Source organism: Tursiops truncatus (assembly GCF_011762595.2).
Source record: "Tursiops truncatus isolate mTurTru1 chromosome Y unlocalized genomic scaffold, mTurTru1.mat.Y SUPER_Y_unloc_1, whole genome shotgun sequence".
Lineage (NCBI taxonomy): Eukaryota > Metazoa > Chordata > Mammalia > Artiodactyla > Delphinidae > Tursiops > Tursiops truncatus.
In genome coordinates this window covers 4,895,832-4,901,831 of record NW_022983136.1, presented here as the reverse complement: position 1 = coordinate 4,901,831, position 6,000 = coordinate 4,895,832, and positions in this window count along the sequence as shown.

The window sequence follows — 6,000 nt, the reverse complement described above, 5'->3', positions numbered from 1 at the left end:
GTTTCATCAGTAATATTGACCTGTAATTTTCTTCTTCTTTGATATATGTGTCTGTCTTTGGTAGCAGAGAAAACCATAATTTGAAAAGATGCATACAGCCCAATGTTCATAGCAGGGCAGAGAAAGATAAATATTATATAATGTCACTTATATGTGGAATCTAAAACAAGGATACAAGTGAACTTATTTACAAAACAGAAATAGATTTACAGACATAGAAAACAGACTTATGGTTAAGAAAGGGGAGGTGAGGAGGGATGCATTGGTAGTTTGGGATTGGAATATACACACTATTATATATAGAATAGATGACCAGCAGAGAGCTACTCCGTACCACAGGGAACTGTACTTAGTATCTTGCAATAGGTAGCATATATATATATATGTATCATTTGTCAAAAGGTTTGTTCATGTTTTCTGTAACATCTTCCATCTTCCATATACTATATATATATATATATATATATGTATATATACAATTCACTTTGCTGTACACTTGAAGCTAACAGAGCATTATAGATCATTATATTTCAACAAAAATTTATTTAATACATAAGTAACAATAAAAATTTTAAAAAGAAAATGATAAAGAAGCTAAGAGAATTGCTTTTGTTGTATTTCTAATTACATTTGTCTTTTTTGTTCATGAAAAGAGAGAGAACACTATGAAAAATTGTATGCCAACAAATAACAGAAGGAATAACTAAATTTCTAGAACCACACAATCTACAAATATTAAATCATGAAGAAATAGAAAATGAGGACAGAACAATAATGACCAAGGGATTGAATCAGTAACCAATATCCTGTCAACAAATAAAAGTCCAGAGCGGAGTGGTTTATTGGTGAATTCTACCAAGAATTAATGTCAATCCTTCTCAAACTCTTGCACAAGTTGAAGAGGAAGAGGCATTTCCACCTCATTCGTTGAGTCCAGCACTACCCTCATAGCAAAGCTAAACAAAGACCCCTGCACACACATTATGGAACACTGTCCCTGATCAATACTGACACAAAATCCTTAAGAAGAAAAAAAAAACTGGCAAACCAAATTCACCAGCACATGAAGACAGTGATGCACCTTAACCAAGTTGGATTTATTCCTGGGGTGCAAGGATGGTTCAACAAACAAAATTTAATCAATGTAAGGCGCCACATTAACAGACTGAAGGACAAAAATCACTTAATTATCTCAATTAATACATAAAGAGTACTAGATGATAAGCAAAAAACAACAAAGCTAGAAGTAAAAGGTAATTATCTTAAAATAGTAAAGGCCATATATGAAAGCTTACAGCCAATATTATGTTCAATGGATTTGCATATCTCCTATGACTAATGGAAGGCTGAAAATATTTTCCTCTAAGATCAAGAACAATGCAAAGAGACCTGCTCCTGCCACTTCCATGCAACAGAGTATTGTAAGTCCTAGCCAGAGCAGCAAGACAAGAAAAACAATAAAAGACATCTAATGAAGTGATTAGAAATGTGAAGGAGTCAATTGAATAGAACTGTAATTCAAGCTTGATTGTCCACACTGATGGAAAGAGGTACACAAGTGGCATTTTACAGATTTTTTCTTTCTCTTAAAAGTAGAACTATGTTTTAGAAATAAAATCCTACTTGGAACCCCAATATCTTAATTAATAAAATGGAGATGCCCAGATTAGAAAGAGAACTGAGGCCCATTGTCTTATCGATCCTGCCTTCTGCTTGTTCTCCTCATCACCCCACACCACGGTCTTTAAAGAACCACTTTGAAATCCAAGATTACTAAGGGATGAGATTGAAAATCACTACACTGATAATAAAAAGAACAATAATAAGGTGTATGAACTGGAGAGAAAGGAGTACAATTATTTCTGTTCATGAGTGATATCTTATAGGTAGAAACCCTAATAACTACACACACACACACACACACAACTGTTAGAATAAACAAATTCAGCAAAATTGTCTGACACAAAATTGACTTGCAAACATTACATTTCTATACACTAACAAAGAACAATTCAAAAAGAAAATCAAGAAAGGAATTTCATTTACAATAGTATTTAAAGAATAAAATAATTATGAATAAACATAACCAATAAGATGAAAGACTATACACTGAAACCTAAAAAACACTAGTGCAATTTAAAAGATGAATAAGTAGAAAGACATCCAAGTTTACAGATAGGAAGGCAATAATGCTAAGATTTCCATGTTAGCCAAAGTGATCTACAGATTCAATTGAATGCCTATCAAAATCCCAATGGTATATTTTGAAGAAATAGCAAATTTTATCCTAAAATCATATGGAATCTCAAAGGAGCCTGAATAGCCAAAACAATTGTGAAAGAGAACAAAGTTGAAGGACTCAATCTTCTTGATTTAATAAAAAAGCTATAGTTATAAAAAGAGTATGCTATTGTCAGAAAGACAGACAAATAGACCAATCAAAATAGAAGAGAGAGGCCAGAGATAACTTCTCACATATATTTTCACGTGGTCTTCAACAAGTGTGCCATAGCCACTCAACGGAGAAAGGTCAGTCTCATCAACATATGATGTTGGAAAAACTGGATATGTGTATGTGTGTGTGTGTGTGTGTGTGTGTGTGTGTGTGTGTGTGTGTATATATATAATGCATATATGTATGCATAACGATGAATGTGGACCCTGCTTTACAACATACACAAAAGTTATTTCAAAATTAAGTAAATACCTAAACATAAGACCTAAAGCTCTTAAACACCTAAAAGAAAATGAGGAAAAATTCTTCATGACGTTTGGATTTGGCAATGATCTCTTAGATACAACACCAAAAGCACAGGTAACAAAAACAAAAAAAGACAATTTGGACTTCATCAGAAATTAAAACTTTTGTTCACCATAAGGCACAAAGACAGTAAAAATGAAATCTTATATCTGACAAGATGTTAATATCCAGAATATTCAAAGGTCCCTATAACAACAACAACAGAATTTAATAGCACAATTTAAAAATGGGCAGATAATATGACTAGGCATTTCTTCAAAGATGATAAACAAATAGGCAAAAAGCATATGAAAAAAATGTTCAACACCATTAGTCATAAGGCAAATCCAAACCACAATGAGATAGCACCATTAGATTGCTTACTATCAAAAACAAGAAGGGGTGGAATTAAGAGGAGAAGGAGGAGGAGAAAGAGAAAGTGGAGAGGAAGGAGAAATGTAACAGCGAATGTCACAAAGGATATGGAGAAAGTGGAATCCTTGCAGACAGCTGGTGAAATTGTAAAGTGATACAACCACTGTGGAAAATAGTATGGAGCATCTCCAAAAATTAATAGTAAAACTACCACATGATCCAGCAATCTCACTTCTCAGTATATATGCAAAATAACTGAAACAAGAGCATCAAAAAGATATTTTCACACACATATTTATAGCAGCACTATTCACAATAGGCAAGAGGTGAAAGCAACCTGAATGTCTATCAATGGATGAATGGAAAGAAGTAATGTGGTATTCACACATACATGCAGTGGAATATTATTCAGCCTTAAAAGGAAGGAAAGTTTATTACATGCTACAACATGAATGAAACTTGAGGACATTATGCTAAGTAAAATGTCAACAACAGAAAGACAAACACTGGATTGTTCCACATTCATGAGGTATCTAAAGAAGTTAATTTGCAGTGACAGAAAGTAGAATGGTATATACCAGGGACTACAAGTGAGGGGGTATGGGGCATTGTTATTTAAAAATATAGAGTTTCAGATTTGCAAGAGAAATTTTTGGAGATCTGTTTCACAACAATGTGTATATATTTAATACTACTCAACTGTACACTTAAAATGGTTAATATTATGTTATGTGCTTTTTAACACACACACAGAAACTAGATGAAGCTGGTAAATTTTATGCTACCTCTTTAGGTCACAATAAGGGGAAAAAAGATCAGTTCCTTTTCTATTACTGGAGAAATATTCCACATTCCTGTAAAGGAAGATTCAATGTTGTCAAGATGGCAGCTCTAACCAACTTTATCTGTAAATGCAATTCCAATCAAAAGTAACCAGCAAGTTACTTTGTGGATATAGGTAAACTTTTTGGATATAGATTGTAAAATTTATATGGAGATACAAAAGACCCAAAATAAGCAACACAATATTGAAGAACAAAGTCAGAGAACTGTCACTACCGAAATTTCAGACTTAGAGGAAATGATAAACCAACTAGTGAAATGATAAACCAACAGATCCATGGAACAGGACAGAGAGTGCAAAAATAGGCCAACACAAGTACAGTCAACTGATCTTTAAAAAAGAATCAAAAGTAATTCAACAGAGAAGAGAACAGTCTTTTTCACATGTGGTTCTGGAGAAATTCTTAAATCTATGTGCAAAAAATTAAGAAATTGAATCCAGAAACAGATCTTACACATTTCATAGTAATTTATGCAATGTGAATCATAGATCTCTAATGCAAAATGGAATAATATAAAATTTCTTGATTATCAGAAAGGTAAAATTTAGGTGACCTTGTTTTTGTGTGCATTTTCAGATACAACAGCAGATATATGATTGAAGGCAACTAAAAGTTGGCAAATTGGATTGTACCATATATAAAACCGTTCAGTCTGTAACACACACTGTTAAAAAAATGAAAAACAAGCCACAAACTAGGAGAAAATATTTGCAAAACACACATCTGATCAAGGATTTGTATCCAAAGTATACAAAGAACTCTTAAAACTCAACTATACTGTGTATGGCTGATTCATTTTTTTGTGAAGTGGAGGCTAACACAACATTGTAAAGCAACCACACTCCAAAAACCAAACAAAAAAACAATAATAACAAAAAACCACCTCAGCAACTAGAAAGCAAACCACCCAATTAAAATACAGGCAAAATATCGGATCAAACAGTTCCCCCAAAAAAGATACATAGATGGCATATAAAAGATTGTTTATAAAAAGATTGTTTCATTTGGGAATTACAAATTAAAATGACAGTGAGGTGCCACTACAAAAACATTAGAATGCCTAAGATCCAAAACACTGATAAAAAAACACTGGTGAGGATGTGGAACATGAGCTATCATTCACTGCTTGTGGGAATTAAAGGTGGTACAGCCGCTTTGAAAGACAGTTTGACAGTTTTTTTTTTAAGCTAAACACAGTTTTTCTGGATGATCCTGCAATTGTGCTCTTAGGTATTACTCAAATGAGCTGAAAAATTATATTTACACAAAAGCCTGCACACTAATATTTATAGCAGCTCTATTCATAATTGTCCAAAACTAATGGCAAACAATATTTCTTCAACACCTGAATGAATTAAACTGTGGTTTGTCTAGTGAGCCATGACAAGACTTGGAGAAAGCATCAATGGACATAACTAAGTGAAAGAAGCCAGTATGGAAAGGCCACATACTGTATCATTTCAACAATATTACATTCTGGAAAAAGACTAAGCTGTAGAGACAATAAAACATTTCATGTGTGGCAGGGGTTTAAGGGATACAGAGACAAATTACTTAGGCGATATTTTAGAGCAGTGAAGGGTTTTTTTGGTATGAAAGTGTAATGGTGAATCATAACATTACACATTTGTCAAAACCCATACAATTCTACAAAACAAAGAGTGAAGCCTAATAAAAATTATGACTTTTAGTTAATAATAGTGTATCATATTTTGGTCCATCAGTTTAACATATATACCACACTAATGCAAGATATTAATAAAGGTGAAATCGTTGAGGTGAAAGAATGTAGATACATTCAGTGTAGTGCTCTCTGTACTCTTTTCATTTTTCTGTAAACCTAAAGCTGCTCTTAAAAATTAAGTATATTTTTTTCAATGGGCAAGCAACTTGAATAGACTTTTTTCTGAGAGAGATTTATAAATGGCCACAGAGCATATAAAAATATACTCAATATCATGAGGCATTAGAGAAATGCAAATTAAACCCACATGCATTTCTACATACCCCTAGGGTAGCTATTAACAACAGAAAGAAAGA